General features: G+C 47.3%; 1 pseudogene; it reads right to left on the bottom strand.

Moving 5' to 3' along the window:
• Nucleotides 1–13,060, bottom strand: part of LOC149119374 (uncharacterized) — a 203,251-nt pseudogene extending 190,191 nt beyond the window's left edge.
• Between the last annotated feature and the right edge of the window lie 4,174 nt (nt 13,061–17,234).

Genomic DNA, 17,234 nt, shown 5'->3' with positions numbered 1-17,234 from the left:
AAGCAATTCAAAATGCCAGAGAAGCATAAAATATCAAAGAAATGTCCAATAAACTTCAAGTGATGGCATTATGGTGAAGTGGGTTAAACTCCCACTTGGGATGCCTACAACACATATCAGAATGCCTGGGACTGAACCCTGCTTCTGCTTCTCACCCAGCTTCCTATTAATGTGCATGGGTGGCACCAGATGATGGTCCAAGTACTTAGGTCTCTAACACCCATGTGGGAGATCTGAATGGAATTCCTGGCTCCTTGCTTCAGCCTGACCCAATCCCACCTGTTCTGGGCATTTGGTGAGTGAATCATCAGATTAACCCCCCCCAAACCCTGGTTGCACGCTCACTCTCTCTCTCTCCCTTTTCCCTCTCCCCCTCCCCTTCCTTTCCTCCCTCCTTCCTTCCCTTTATCTCCCTCCCTGTCACTCTGCCTTTCAAATAAATAAGCCTTTTTTTTTTTTAAAAAAAAGTTAACAGGCCATTGGATTTATGATATCCATAATCATCTGACTAAAGATTTTGTATTTTATTCTTAATGAAATATGAATATTCCTTTTTGTTTTCTTAACCACTTTTGTACAGGAGAGTAACAACACAAAAACTGTTCTCCAAGAAGTTTTATCTAATCACTTCACATAGGATAGACTGAAATGAGAAGAAATTGCAAGACAGAATGCAGTTGTGCAGATAAAAAGTGAAAATCAAACTAGAATGATATCATTGGGGACAAAATGAGGAAGGAAATACAATCAATATTTTGCAAGAAATGCAAATATATATTATTTATAGAAAATAGAAAAAAATGAGAGGTTTTCAAAAACTTGTGCAGAATTGAATTAAAGGACCTTTTCTTTGTGCAACCAACTTTGAAATCCATACATGTAACAGTCTTCAAAAACTTCATGGAAAATGCATATTATGCAAAAATGGTACATGAATATCAAAAAAAATTTAAAGTCTATTTGAATAGCGATTATACTGAGGGTTGGGAGGGAGAAGATACAGATATTCCATTTAATGTTTCACTCCCAAAATGGCCAGAATAGCCAGGTCTGGTCAGGATGAAGCTGGGGATCAGAATTCCATCTGAGTCTCCCACATGAGTGGTAGGAGCTCTAGCAGTTGAAACTTCCTCTGTCTTCTCAGGTACACTAACAGGAAACTGGATTAGAAGTGGAGCAGCTGGGACTCCAACCGTACTCTGATGTGGAATGCCAACATCACATACTTAACCTACTGCAATTAATGGTAAAACTTGTCTTCAAACAGTACTTTATACTTTGTGTGTTTATGTAGGTGCAAACAGTTGAAGTCTTAGTATAGAGTTGACCTTTTGTATATAAAGATAATTAAAAATGAATCTTAATGAAGAATGCGATGGGAGAGGGAGTAGGAGGTGGGCAGTTTGGGAGTGGGAAGGTGGGATTGGGGTTAAGAATTGTTAAATTATAGAAGTACCTATGAAATTTATTTATTAAAAGCTTTCTAAAAAAATCTATTAACTTCCAACTGGAAAATCAATAATTAAGTCAAGGTGGAGTTAGTCATTTTTTAAAGGATTTATTTTACTTAGTTGAAAGACAGTTACAGAGAGAGGGGGAGAGAGAGAGAGAGGTCTTCCATTCTGCTGGTTCACTCCCCAAATGAGTGCGACAACCAGCTCATCTGAAGTCAGGAGCCAGGAGCTTCTTCTCGGTCTCCCATGTGGGTGCAGGGGTCCAAGGAGTTGGACCATCTTCTACTGCTTTCTCAGGACATAGCAGAGAACTGGATCAGAAGAGGAGCACTGGAACTGGCACCCATGTGGGATGCCAGCACTGCAGGCTGGGGCTTTAATCCACTGCAGCACAGCGCTGGCCCCAGAGTTAGTCATTTAAACAGACATGTAGTCAAATCAGTAACGGCAACCTCTTCATTTCCAAACACAGAAATTATTTTAAATCGCTTTAGAGATGTACTTATCTAATACTGTGGGTGAGACCCCAATAGTCAAAAGTTGTAATGACCACAAGCCAGCACTCCCTGAGGCAGCATGGAGACTTCAGGAGAAGAATGCAAAACACCTGAACCAGCCAGCCCTAGATAAACGTGTGTGTGCAGCTAATGCAAGACTCACAATCTTTAGATGACAGATGCATGTTTCACAACCAGAAAGAAAAGAAAACTACCTGAGAAGAAGCAGATAGGAACAGGCACAGAACCTGGGGATTCTAGGGTATAGCCTCTTTGGCCCTCTATGGTTACCTTCCCTTAGCACACAGGCAGAGCCTGAAGCCTTATTCTACCCATACCCTCACCCCCCTACTCTCCATCTGTGGCACCAGCATTGCATATGGGTGCCAGTGCAAGTCCCAGCTGCTCCTCTTCCTATGTGGCTCTCTGCTATAGCCTGGGAAAACAGTGGAAGATGGCCCAAGTGCTTGGGCCCCAGCACCCACATGAGAGGTCTGAGTGAAGCTCCTGGTTCCTGGCTATGGATGGGCACAGCTCCAGCCATTGCAGCCATTTGGGGAGTGAACAGCAGATGGAAGATCTTCTCTGTCTCTCCCTCTCTCTGTCTGTGGCTCTACCTCTCAAAAAGTGAATAAAATCTTTTAAAAAAGAAAAAGTCAGAGGGGCCCATGGAGAAGTGATACATCCTGGATGAGTCCTTGGAGAAGAGGGCAGAGCAAGCACAGAGCTTACCCAGAAGTGCCTAGGGACAGTGTTTCCACTACTGCATTTTAATGGGGACAGCAGCCACCTGAGTACCCTCCCCCACCACACACACACACCCCCACACACCCCCACACACCCCCCCACACACACACTGCCAAGGCTTCATTGGTGAATCCTTCCAGACACCAAGGATTGAGCCGGTAGAGCTGCAGCTGAGAGAACAGGTCCCACTCACAGATGGGGACAGGCCACCCCCCACTCAACACAGGTCATGTCAGAAGCCTCTGACCAGCTGGGAGATTTCTTCCCAACCTCATGACCTGGGAGGGATGCACTGAGAAGATGACTTTGTAGCAAACCTAGCAGTTTGACTTGAGATAGTGGACAGTACATTGTGCTCCCCAAGTCTAACATAGTCATAGGCAATGTTAATAGAGGTGTTGCAGGCTGAGGGAGGTGACAGGCATGCTCTGCTGCAGACTTGTGACATAGAAGCAGGGACTCCAGGCCAGGGAAAGGAGTCCCCAAGGTTCCCAGCCTTTTCTCTCTCCTCAGTGACCACTGTCCAGGCCACCTCTTCTCTGTGGCCACAGACAGTTTTGAAAGCAGTATCCTGGGGCAGGGGCATTTAGTCATTACTGAAGGCTACTGCAAGGGCAGGGAGGGAAAGGGACAGAGCATATCTCTGAGTGTTTAGTCCAGAGGGAGCATTCCTCCTAAAATGTTATAGAACTGTCTTCCCCAAGCAGCCCTGCCATGTACCCATGGCCTTAATGCCCATTTGTCTGTTAATGTCTCATTCAGAATATATTTCTAGCCATTGCTATTGAACAAGAGATGGTTGGTGAGAAAATTCTTCCTTGACTTTTTAAAGATTTATTTATTTGAAAGGCAGAGTGACAGAGAACAAGGAGAGATCGTCCATTTACTGGGACATTCCCCAAATGTCTGCAAAGCCGGGGCTCAGCCAAATTGAGGGTAGGAACTCCATGCTGGTCTCGCACATGAGTGGTAGGAACCCACATACTTAGGCCATCACCTGTTGCCTCCCTGGTGGATTAAGTCACTGTACAGGGACAGAGTATGTCACCCATATTCCAGAGCCAGCCTAGCCCTCACCTGGTGGAGTCTGCAGAATTCAGGAGCTCCCCATGGGTGAGTCCAAGTTGAGGGACCAGGACAGTCAGTCCTAGCAGGATCCACCCATTCCACCTCCCCCTTCTCAGACACCGGGCCCTAAGCTCTCCGCATTTCCTGCTTCTCAAGTCTCCAGCTCCCTCTTTGCAGAGGGGAGAAAGCTGAGCCACCACAGGGACACTTTGCCCAGTGCAGCCCAGAAGAGACTGTGACATGAGAATCTCCCAGGAGTACCTGGTTGCCTCTCCCCCAAGGGGTGCCTGGTTGGACAGTTTGCAAAGCGGGTGGGCATGGATGATGTCATAAAGCAGTAGCCAATCAGTAGGCTCCCTGGCACAGTGGGTGTGGCTGGACTGTTGCCAGGTGAGGGGAGTGAGGAGCTGGGCTGGGGTCTGAAGCCACCTCCTCTACTGCCAGATTCCCCAGTGGCGGGGTCACCTCCATGTTCCTGTGTAGCCCTGGTGATCTGAAGCCATACTCAGGTGAGAGAGAATTTCCTGACTTACTGGCACTTCATTGACGTCTGGGTCTTTGCTTTCTCCATGTTGTGGAGTCATTTCTCTGTTGTGTCCTTTGTGTGCGTGCATGTGTGTTTAATATGCATTTGAATAATGTTGAAGATATTACATAATTTAAATTCCTCTTGTAGATATGTGTTTGCTAGTTTGCCTTTTGTCCTTTAATGTTTTCTGTTTCTTGCTGTGACTTATAATGATTGTCTACCTGGTAGTCTTGCTAAATTCACTTACCGGTTGTATTTGGCTTGGGGTTAGAGTGCATTCTCTCTCCATATAATGGTGTCATCCATGTATATTGAGTTTTATTGCTTAAAAGTTGATATTTAAAGTTTATGTTTCTTTTTGTTGATTTCATGACCACTCCTCCAGTACAGAGTTGAAGGGATGGGGAGAGAAGACAGTCACATCCGTGTCTCTTCCCAGGATAAAGCTTTCACTGGCCCTGTATTAAGTAGTGTGCTGTACTCCGTTTTAGACTATCTTGATCACATGAAGGAAGTCTGTGTTTTCCTGTTCTGCTACAAGTAGATTTATTTTCTGGTCAGATATTGAATTTTATTAAATGCTGTTTAGTATTTAAGTGGTCATGTAATTTCTCCTATTTTTCACCTTTCTGGATAATTGATAGGGTTTGTTTTAGAATGCTAAAAATCTTCAATTTTTAGTGTAGCTCATTTGTTCTTGATCTGGTATGCTTTCCTAGATGATTGAACTCATATAATCATATTTTGCTCAGATATATGTACCACAGTTTATGAAAGACATGCTTTTTGATTTCATTTTCATTGTATACCCTGGTCTCATTTGCATCATATGTGTAACACTAGCTTCCCAAAACAGATTCAAAAACATTCTGTGTATGTCCACTTGGAACAAGTCAAGGAAATTCAGTGGTTTTCTATCTATCTATTTATTTATCTTTCTCTTAGAAGTGTATATTGTTCCATAAGTCTGGACCCAGATTTTTCCTTGTGGAACATTTTTCTTGATTGGTTGGTTTGGATTTCCAAAAATTTGTTCAACTTATTAAATTATATAGGAATTTTCCTATTTCATCTTATATTTGTGTTTTTGAAAATTGGACTTCAAAAAATATAGCAGATTTTTAACTCTGGAGTCAATTTTTAAATAATTTTCTAGTTATATAAGGTAAATAATTTCATGTATTTCATAAATACAGATTTAGGAGCATAGTGCTACTTCCCACCCTACCCTCCCTCCCACTCATGCTGCCATCCTCCCTCCTGCTTCCTGTTGTATGAGGAATCTCCATACTGTTTTCCACAACAGCTGTCCTAGTTTACATTCCCACCAACAGTGTATTAGGGTACTCCCCCCACAATCTCCACCAGCATTTATTGTTTTTTGGTTGCTCTATGAAGCTGTTCTAACTGGGGTGAGGTAAAAACCTTAGTGTGGTTTCCATTTTCAGTTCCCTGATGGCTAGGGAACATAACCTTTTTTTGAATGTGTCTGTTGGCAATTTGAATTTCATCTTTTGATAAAAAATCTGTTTGAGTCCTTTGAGCCATTTCTATTTATTTATTTATTTATTTGACAGGCAGAGTGGACAGTGAGAGAGAGGGAGACAGAGAGAAAGGTCTTCCTTTACCGTTGGTTCACCCCCCAATGGCCACTGTTGCCGGCGCACTGTGCTGATCTGAGGCCAGGAGCCAGGAGCTTCTCCTGGTCTCCCATGTGAGTGCAGGGCCCAAGGACTTGGGTCCTCCACTGTTCCACCCCAGCCACAGCAGAGAGCTGGCCTGGAAGAGAAGCGACAGGGACAGAATCCAGCACCCTGACCAGGACTAGAACCCGGTGTGCCGGTGCCGCAGGTTGAGGATTAGCCTATTGAGCCGCGGTGCCAGCCTTGAACCATTTCTTAAGTGGATTGCTTATTTTGCTGTTGTTGTTGCATTTCTTTATCAGTTACATAGCTTGGAAATATTTTCTCCCATTCTGTTAGTTGCCTCTTTGGAGTCAAACTTTCACTCATAAGAATTTCACAAAACCTTAATATCTTGGTGAGTTCTATGAGCCCTGTAAAGAATAGCACTGTTTTCATTTCTTAAACTTGGCTACTGGCTTATAAATTTTGCTAATATTTTAAAAAATGTTCTTCCTTGCTTATATGTATCTGTAGTACTTTTGTGAAAACAGCATTTTATTGATGCTTGTTATTACCCTTTTCCTGACTTTATTTAAATATTCTTCATGCATTTTCTTTTTTAATTCTTAAGAAGGAAGCTGGGATGATTGGTTTGTGCTGTCCTAATGTATTCACTTAAGGATGCAGATTTTCTCTCAGCACTGATTTTTCTGCAATCCCTTAATTTTCTTATATGTTTGCAAACCCTGTGTGTGCAGGTCCTGTCTGCCCCAGTATCTCCATCCCCATGTGCCTGCAGCCATATCAGGCTTCAAGTCTCTCCATTCCTATGTCTGAAACCCATGTATTTTCTCCAGTGTCTATCTCTCATTTAACTGTGACGCCTGTTCACCCTTGGTTTGTTGTCATTCATAACATCTCTGACATTCATGTCAGCTTTCAACATTCCCTATTCCTTGTGCCTGCAGCACGTGCCAGCTGCATGAGTCTCCATCCCCTGTGTCTCCAGCACATTTTCCTGAGTGTCTCCCTGCACCATGTCAATCATCATGTCCTCCAGCCCCTCTTACATGAAGCCAAGATCTTCCCTCAACTGTCTGCTTCCCTTCTCCAGAGTGATCTTTCTACTACCCTGCAGTAACTTCACTGCCTGTGCTTCCAGCTCATGGCAACCTTTATATACCTCTCTGCTCTTGCTTGAACCCACTGTCATACTTAGGTTTCTAGAATGCCTCTGACTGCAGCCAGGTGTTTCTCTATGTCCCCATGCCCAATACCCATACCCTATGCACCTCCTGTTTCTGCATCTCCTGTTTTCCTCCCATGGTCTATCCATATATAGATATAGCCATATATATATATATATATATATATATATATATATATATATATATATATATATATCCAATATATATTGCTATATATATTTCACATCAGTTTTTATCTACTCTTGTTTTAAATATATTGGAACCAGTGTGCTGTATGATATGGTTATACTGTGGTTGGATTTCTAATAACACATCAAGATGTCTGGTAAAATTTCTGTCCCACTATGCATTCTCTCCGGTAATGAATAAGATATACTGCTATTCCATATTCTTGTAAAAATTTGTGTTTTTGTGTTCATTTTTAAGTCCCCTAGTGCAGCGTCTGCGGCCTTGCGCGGCTCCCTTACTTCCTCACACCCGGTCACAGCCCCGCCACAGCCTCACCTGGCCCCAAGCCACATCCACCCCGCGCAGGTGGCCAAGCCTGCCCAGCTGAGCTCAGAGCCCCCAGGAGCCCCTGCCCCTCTCTGAGCACTGGGGGACGGCCAGATACTGGGCCACTGACCTGGGAGATGGAGGGGCCTTACTTGGGTGGGCCACTCATTCATTCATTCACTCACTCACCCACCCCAGGGGCCCAGCCCACATCTGTGCAGTGTAAGGGGCGGGGGTGAGGAGGTGCCCATGGCCCCGTGGCCCCTGTCTGGCCTGGCCTCGGGACACATTCTGTAGTTTGCAGCAGACTGGTCGGCTCCTTGGAGCCTCAGATGTGGGCACAGTGTGCAGTGCCCGAGAGCCAGGAGATGGAGTGCCCAGACCCCCACCCCAGCGCCAGGACACAGCAGGGGAGGTGGTGGGTGGCACTCAGATGGGCATGGGGGGGTGACTGCCCGCCTAAACCCCACCGTGGCTCCCTAGGGCCCTGCCCACCCACCCACAGCTCCATCCTGCCCCAGGGCCTTTGCACAGCCGTGACCTCGTCCCCCAGACCCCAGACCCTCAGCCAGCACCCCCTCCTCAGCGCCAGCCCGGTGCCCACAAGCCCCCCCACCTGACTGCCAGTTCACAGCAGAGCCTCCCGGGGTCCGAACATGGCTGCCCGTGTGCCCGGCCCACAGTTCTGGCCTGGGCAGCGGCCTGGCAGCGGGCAGGGGAGACTGAGGCTGGTGGCGGCCGGCACCTGTCCTGGCCCCGCACATCCTCGCTTTTGCCTCCTTCATGAAACACCCCCCCCACGGAAGAGACAAAGCCACGGAAGCGGTTCTCACGGCCACACCGCCTGCAGTTCCAGTTTTCCCGCCTGGACCCATCTAGCCCAGTGTAGACACTGCTCCTGTAGACACGTCAGCCCCACTGGGCTCTGAAGCTTCCAGAGACAGGGACCTCAGCCCTGCACAGCGAGGCCAGCGCGGCCCTGGCGGGCATGTGGGCCCTTCCCAGGTGCCAGGGTGGCCACGTGACCACACTATGCTGGGGGTCTGGTGGCAGGGTGATGCAGCTCCAGGCTCCTGCTGAGGGCTGGGGAGGGGCAGGCACACAGGTGCCCCCAGGCCACACCTCTGCAGGAAATGCCCCCCGCTGACAATGTGCATCCTGGGCTCCCTGGGGGAGGCATAACCCCCTGAATGGGAGGCCTGGGCCTCTGCTGTGGGCACCCCCCCATCCCCCTGCTCCAGCTGCACCGGCCTCCTGGCTCCGTGCTGGCCCAGGGCCTTTACCCAGGCCCTGTCCTCAGCCCGCTTTTCTCTTTGCCCATTTCGTCAACTGTCGGGTCTCAACTCTGAGGCTACGCAGGTCCACGCGGGCACCTGCCCCAGGCCACCACCACCTGCCCTTCTCTTGAGCACCTGAGACAGGGCCGGGATACAGTAGGTGTATGATAAATGCTGGCCAAGGGGAGACTGAGAGCTGAAGCTGACCATGAACTCGGCACCAGGGACTGGGGACCACCACCCCCGCCCGGCAGCTGCAGGGGACAGGGCCCTGGTGCCACAGCCATGAGACCCAGGCCGCTTCCCAGAGTGGGAGGAGACCTGGCCCTGGGCTGCAGGCTCTGAATCCCCAGGTAGAGGCCCAGGCTTTTTCTGGCCCCAAGTCAGGCCTGGAATCTCTCCCTCCCCCAAGGCAGGGATCACAGCCCCGAGGGCAGCATCCTGGCCCCCTAGAATCTTCCAGAAGGGCGCCCAAGCTTAGCGGAGCTGCCCCAGCCCTGCCCTACGCGGCCACCCCCGGCCCTGCCTGGAGCCCCGGGGCCACCTGCCCACAGCCCCCCCCGTGCCACAGGGGCCCGGCCGAGCCGGCCACACAGCCCCGGGGCCACGACGCTGGCCCACATGGGCCCGGCGCCCACTCACCATCCACCACATCTTGGCTGTCTTGTCCTAGCCCAGCTGCCACTCCGGAAGCTTCGGAGCCCGCGTCCTCGCCGGCCCTGCTGGGCACCTTGGCGCCCGGCACCTCCATGCTGGCGCGGGGCGCCGCTGACCCTACCCCATCCACCACGGGCTCGGCGCACGCGACTCCCATGGCCTGGGACCATTGGAGCTGGAGGGGGAGAGGAAGAGAGATGGAAAGGGCAGCTGCGATGGGAGCTCAGGCGAGTGGCCACCCATGGCACTGTGCTGCAGGGGCGGCTGCAGCTCTGATTGGGAGCAGCCCCCCGCGCCCGCCCCTGGGAGGAGCAGCTGCTCCCAGCTCCGCCGCCCACTCCACAGCTCCTCTGCCCGGCCTGGCGCGCAGGGCCCACGGAGCAGCGGGACCCCTCCCACCACCTCCCGCGGCCCCTTCCTGGAGCCCCAGGGCTGGGGCCATGGCCGGGGGAGGGGGCGCCCTCTGTGCAGGGAGGAGGGTCCAGGGTCCCGGGCTGCGGGCGCTGGGATGGTTGTGCATGCATGGGGCGCCAAGGGTGCTCCCGGCCTGCAGGGCAGGACCTCGGGGAACCCCGGAGGCTCTGGGGCAACCAAGGGGCTTGGGGTGGGGCTGGGGGCCGGAGGGCGCCCCCTGCTCCAATGCCCACCCCGCGATGCGTCTCCCCCAGGACAGGCACCTCCTCCCTCTCGGGCCGGGGACTCCAGAGCCCGCCCGGGGGCCCAGCAGGCAGCAGAGGCTGGAGAGGGAGGAGGCGCCCGGCCAGCACCTAGCCCCACACCTGGCCCCGTACCTGGCCCCCAAAGTAAAGCTGTGGGCGTGGCGCTGGTGGCTGCGACAGCAGGACGCGGCGCATGCGGGACCCATTGAGGAGGCCCGGCCCCCCGCCGTCATTTGCCTCTGAGTATCATGGTCCCTGCATGATGACCCCAGGGCTTTGCGGGACAGGGGAGGCAGGGCCTGGGCGAGAAGTGGACGTGGTGGGTGGGAGAGGAAGGGGAGAAAGGCGGAGGCCACGGCCCACCTCCCCCTCGGCACGTTTTCCTCCTGTGGAGGCCGCGGCCCAGCGGCAGGGTCGGGCAGGGTGAGGACCCCGGCCCAGGGCCTCACCCGCGCTGCGCTGCACAGTGGCCGGGGAGACCAGGAGCGTCCCTGGCGGGGGAGGCGGGCGGCCCCCAACTCAGCTGCCTGAAGCCCTCAAGGAGCGGAATCCACGAACCGGGGGCGGAGCCTCCGGGCCTCACTCAGGTCCTGGGGTTTGAACAGCACCGGGACCGAACGCGGTCCCAGAGCAGAGCGCAGGGCGAGCGGAGGTTTGATTAAAGAGGCAATGGCTTGGGACGCCTGCTGGGCCGCATCCCACGTGGTTGCGGGTTTGAGTCCCGGCCGCTCCATTTCCGATCCAGCTCTGCTGTGGCCTGGGAGAGTAGTGTAGAATGGCACAGGTCCTTGGGCCCCTATGCCTGCATGGGAGACCAGATGGAGCTCCTTGCTCCTGATCTGCGCGGCCATCTGGGGAGTGACCCAGAGGGTGGAAGACTTCTCTCTCTGTCTCTCTGTTTCTCTCTTTCTCTCAATTCCCACTTTCAAATCAATCACTCTTTAAAAAGTCAGATCATGTCAGCGCGGTGTGCCGGCTGCAGCGCACCGGCCGTGGCGGCCATTGGAGGGTGAACCAATGGCAAAGGAAGACCTTTCTCTCTGTCTCTCTCTCTCACTGTCCACTCTGCCTGTCAAATAAATAAATAAATAAATAAAAATTAAAAAAAACCTCTTTAAAATGTCAGATCATGCCAACATTTCCCAGCCACAGACCCCATAAGCCGTGGAAATGCAGACAGCAGAGGCCGGAGAGAAACTTCTGGGGGAAGTGGAGAGGCCGTGGGGGACACTTAGTGGGGGGAGGGGGCTGTCCCGGGACCCCAGCTCCCTCCCAACCAGGGCCCCACCCAGACCGGGAGCCCGAAGGGAGGTCGGGGGTGACCACGGCTGGACAGGACTGGGCAGGGGCGGGGTGGGGACAGGTGGGCAGCGAGTGGGGGCAGGGGGTTCCTCCCCACCCCGCCTCCGGCTGAGGGCTTCTCGGGGGAGGGCAGCGCCAGTGGTGTTGTGCAGGGATTGGCTTCCTTGGCACTCAGGAGGGCGTGGGGCTGGAGCTGATGTGGCCAGGGCGCAGCAGCTGGCCTCTCTCCCTGGCTCAGGGCGCTCTGGAGGGTGGCCCCCCATGACCACAGTCCCACAGCTGGCTCTGCTCAGCCTCAGCCAGGGCACAGACACCTGGCCCTTTAAGGAAATGCTGCCGGGGCAGCTAGAAGTCAAACTGGCACTCATGATGTTGGCATTATGGATGGTGGTTTAACCTGCTATACCGTGATGATGGCCTTTTATCCTGCCCTCTTGCTAGGTGGCAGACATTGTGGTTCTGCCAGGCACACTTACAACAGTGGGAACTAAGTTCTCTTCACTTACACTGTCAACATCTATTTCCCAAAGTATCCTTAGCAGGGATTAATCTGAAGCATCACAAAGGATATTTTTTCATTTAAAAATGTTATTTTGATAATATATTAACAAGTAATGACTCCCATATGTAATCCCACTTAGATTTCTCCTTTTCTCCTCAGATTCTAGAATTTTCAGAGTAGCTATTAGTTTTGCTGATGGAATGACTGAAGTGATCTGAAAGGAAAACAATACAGTGTTCTATTGGAGCTACATCATGGTGACATCTTTTTTAAAAGACTTATTTATTTATTTGAAAATCAGAGATACAAGGAGAGGGGAGGCAGAGAGGGAGAGCGAGGTCTTCCACCCACTGATCCATTCCCCAATTGGCTATAACGGATTGGAGCTGCACTGATCCGAAGCCAGGAGCCAGGAGCTTCTTCCAGGTCTCTCGTGTGCACAGGGGCTCAAGAACATGGGCCATCCACAACTGCTTTTGTGTCATTTGAACACTCTCTACATCCACTGCTTTGTTATCACATATATGACAGGCATGTCAATCATTTTAATCTTCCCATAGGTGGAAAATATCTCCATGATGTGGTCCTTGGTCATGTTCCTGGTGAGCCTCCCAATGTGCACTTTGGTGGGTTTAGGGGATGGATTCCGTCTTTTCCTTTGCTTTCCATCTCTTTAAGGTGGTTTGGATTTGGAGCCCAAGTGCCTTCTGTTGTGCCTGCACCAGGAGGCGCTCCAGGAGCCAGAGGAACTGCTGGAGCTGGAGCTGAGGAGCGGCTTGAAGCTGAGGAGGAGGAGCTGGAGCCCTTGCTGGTGCTGGAGCCCAAGCTGGAGCTGCAGCTGGAAGGAGACCTGGTGCTGTTGCTACCGCTGGAAGCGCTGCGCCACTTTCGTGCCTGGTCCTGGCTGGGGTCCTTCTCACTGGACTCCTTGGTGGCCCTTTTATCTTTAGAGCAGTCCTTAGACTTCTCATCAGAGCAGTCTTTTTATTATTTCCTTTGACTCCTAGCAAGCTCTTCTTTTTCACTCCTGATAAATCCATTCTACCCTTCTGAGGTGCTCAAAGCAGCAATGGTGGCCTCGCTTTTCTGAACTTCCACTTCTAACTCAATTCTGAGAAACGATCCCTAATTGATTGCAATTTATGCCAAAGAGCAGCATCTTCCCGCCACTGCCACCTCCTCCCGCTCTCATGGGCCACTCAACATAAACATCTTTAAAATGAAATGTCCGTAAGATTTTTCATGTGTTTTTAATTACTTCAAATGCTACATGGAGAAGTGAAATATCCATGAGAATATAAAAGTCAAGAAATGTATGAATGAGATGATTACCTGACTCAGAATTCTGCTTATTCAGTGCACCTTTAATCTAAGTATGATAAATAAAAACAATAATTCAATGTAGAACTACTTGGAAATGATGCTTGAATTACATTCCATACCTTCTCTTAAAATATACAAAAGCTGAATAATAATTATTTTCTTATTGTTATTGCCTATATAAATATCTTACATTCAATTGTCATATAACTGCCACCAGTACATTTAATGTAGTTTTGTGCTATTATTAATAATAATTATTATTAATCACCATATAGCTGACACTTACCTGAATGTCTGGATAGTGAGCATGCAATGTATAATAATGGTTAACTAGAAAATTGGTTGAGTCTCTAGTACTCTTATAAGTTCACTCAAATGTTTCCCAAAGAGCTTCACCCTTTATGAAAATTTAATGTAATGTTTATTAATTTAAGTAGTCATCAATGAATAAGTCAAATGGAGTGTTTCATATGAAGTCAAAAGCATCACTTTTATACACATATTACAGAATATTTATGCAGTAACACTTGACTAACTAGAATTTATTATAGTTGTATTTGAATTTTTAGAAACAAGATCTATTAAGGAGTCTTTTCATACACAAATGCCAATATCAACAGTTACATTTAAAAAAATCTTCTAATTTCAAAGCAGCAAAAAGCTGGTATTTTGATCATGCAAAGATCAGCAAGTGGATAAATTAGCTCTATTATGATACATCATACATAAAAAGCCTGAATTTTACAAATGTCAAACCCAAAAATTACTTAGTACTACAAAGTCATGCCACTGTTTTACACTAATTCTACTAAAAGCAATAAAGTTACATATAGTATCAGAAAATTTCTTAATGAGGGCAGAATTTTTCTTACACTATTGGCAGGGCACTCATCCTCCTGATAGGGGACTCCTATGTATTTCTGGAGAGCTTTCCCAGACTTATTTCCAATTTATGCACTTAATGAAAGGTGCAAGAAGTTTTACTTTAGAAGTTCTTCATGTTTACATCAAATGGATTGGCCACCCTCAAAAAGATCAGTACTCTGGTTTCTTGATATCAATGTTAAACGTTCAAAAATACAACCTTATCCTATCCAATCCTTCTTGATAATTGAGTGTTCTCTCACTGTCACACTTTTAATTACAAGAGCTTTTGTGTTTGTGTCTCAAAACTATCAGTTTGACCTTTAATAATAAGATAACTGGGTCATTCAAAAAACATACTGAACCACAACCATATGGCTTCAGAAAAATGTTCTGGTTTTGCTCCATCGAAGTGATAGCTAATGTTCATGATATTTCCAAACAATGCGGTTCCTTGGGTCTTTGTACAATCATCTAAATTATCTAAATTTAAATTTAAATGATTTAATTCCAGAAGACTTGCATGTTCTTGACCTTTTAGTTCTTGTTTAGAAGGGGCCAAATTAGCTGATTTGAGGAGAATAATGTTTCTTTTTTCTCCTCCATACAGTGGATCCCCTCTCTCACCATTGCTATTTAACATAGTCCTGCTAGTTTTAGCCACAGCCACTAGGCAATAAAAAGAAACCAAATTGATACAAATTAGAAAAGAGGAATCCAAACTACCCCTATTTGATGACATGGTTCTATATATAGAGGATCCAAAAGACTTCACTGAGAGTTTGGTAGAGTGGCAGGATATAAAATCAACACACAAAATTCAATAACCTTTGCATTCAACCACAATACTAGGGCCAGTACTGTGGCAAAGCGGGTAAAGCCACTTTCTGCAGTGCCAGCATCCCATATTGGCACCAGTTGAGACCCTGCTGTTCCATTTCTGATGCAGCTCTCTGCTATGGCCTGAAAAAGCAGTAGAAGATGGTCCAAGTCCTTGGGACCTGCACCCACGTGGGATACCTGGAAGAAGCTCCTGGCTCCTTCCTTTGGATCAAGGCAACTCTGGCCATTGTGGCCATCTGGGGAGTGAACCAGTGGATGCAAGACCTCTCTCTCTCTCTCTCTCTCCCTGCCTCTCCTCTCTCTGCAACTGTGACTTTCAAGCAAAATAAATAAATCTTAAAAAATAATGTTTGTGGTCAGTAAGATAACATTTCTTAAAAATATAAACACAATACCAGGGATGAGAAACTACTCATAAGATTAATCTCATGCATGATAGACACAAAAATAAATTCTGGGATTGAATTTAACTAAGGATTCCAAAAATCTCTAATAAAATTACAAAATGCTAAACAAAGAGTAAGAATATACAAAATGGGAAAATCTTTCAAGATTAGAAGATTCAATATTATCAAAATTCTATACAACCAAAATAATTCTAGAGATTCAATGTGATCACAATCAATATATGAACAACATTCTTATATAGGAATATTCTTTCTATATGCAATTTGCATAAGGCTTTCTTCATAAAATAATGTTGTATTTTATAAAATGCTTTCTCTGCATCTATTAAGATCATCTTTGTTTATTTTGTTCATCAGTTTGTTAATGTGATATATCACATTTCTTTACTTGAGAATGTTGATTCATCCTTGCATACCAGGGATAAATCCCAATTTGTCTAGGTGAGTGATCTTTCTGATGTGTTTTGGATTAGATTGGCTAATATTTGGATGGGGATTTTTGTATCTATGTCCATCTGGAATATTTATCTATAATTCTCTTTCTCTAGTGTATTTTTTTCTGCCTTAGGAATTAAGGTAATATAGGCTTCATAGAGGGAGTTTGGGATGATTCCTGCCCTTTCACTTGTTTGAAAAACTGGAATTAGCTTTTCTTGAAATAGCTGAAAGAATTCCACAGTGAGAATCTGTGGTCCAGGGCTTTACATTTTTGGGAGGGTCTTTATCACTGATTCAATCCTTGTCTAGGATGTTGCTTTGTTTAGGTTTTCTCTGTCTTCTTGACTCAATTTTGGTAGCTTGTATGTGTTCAGGACTTTTTTCCATTTCTCCCAGGTTTCCTGATTTGCTGTCATACATCTCTATGTAGTAATTTCTGATGATTATTTTTATTTCTGTTGTTACTTTTCCTTTTACACCTCTGATTTTATTGATATGGGCCTTCTCCCTCTTTTTTTGCTACATTAGCCAATGGTATGTCGATTCTGTTTGTTTTCCCAAAAAATTAGCTGTTCATTTACTGATCTTTTGGAATTTTTGTTTCAATTTTTCTTCTCTAATTTTAATTATTTCTTTGTTCTAGGTTCTTAATATACATGGATAGAGCATTTATTTGGTACCTTTCCAATTTTTTTTATGCAGACAACAATTTCTATAAACTTCTATCATAATACTTATTTTGCTGTATTCTATAAGTTTTGATAGGATAATTATCATCTTCATTCATTTATTGAAATTTTTTATTTCCCTGTTGATTTCTTCTATGATACATTGTTCATTCAGGAGCATGTTGCTCAGTCTCCATGTGTTTCCATATGATCTGGAGATTCCTGAGTTGGGGTTTTTCAGCTTCATTCCATTCTGGTCACAGAAGGTACATGGTATGATTTCATTTTTTTTTTTTTAATTTGCTGAGACTTGCTTTATGGCCTAGAATATGGTCTATCCTAGATAAAGTTCCATGTACTGATGAGAAGAATATGTATTCTGCTGCTGTGAAGTAAAAAGTTCTGTTGGGGCTGGTGCTGTGGTGCAGCATGTAAAAGCCCTGGCCTGAAGCATTGGCATCCCATATGGGAGCTGGTTCTACCATGGCTGCTCCTCTTTTTATCCAGCTCTCTATTATGGCCTGGGAAAGCAGTGGAAGATGGCCCAAGTCCTTGGGCCCCTACAACCATGTGGGGGAGCCAGAAGTTCCTGGGTCCTGGCTTCAGATAGGCATAAATCCAGCTGTTGTGGCAATCTGAGGAGTGAACTAGGGGATGGAAGACCTCTCTAT

Source organism: Oryctolagus cuniculus, chromosome Y (genome assembly GCF_051225735.1).
Source record: "Oryctolagus cuniculus isolate XC-2025 breed Fujian yellow rabbit chromosome Y, ASM5122573v1, whole genome shotgun sequence".
In the NCBI taxonomy this organism is placed as follows: Eukaryota; Metazoa; Chordata; class Mammalia; order Lagomorpha; family Leporidae; genus Oryctolagus; species Oryctolagus cuniculus.
This window is presented reverse-complemented; position numbering and strand designations above follow the sequence as displayed.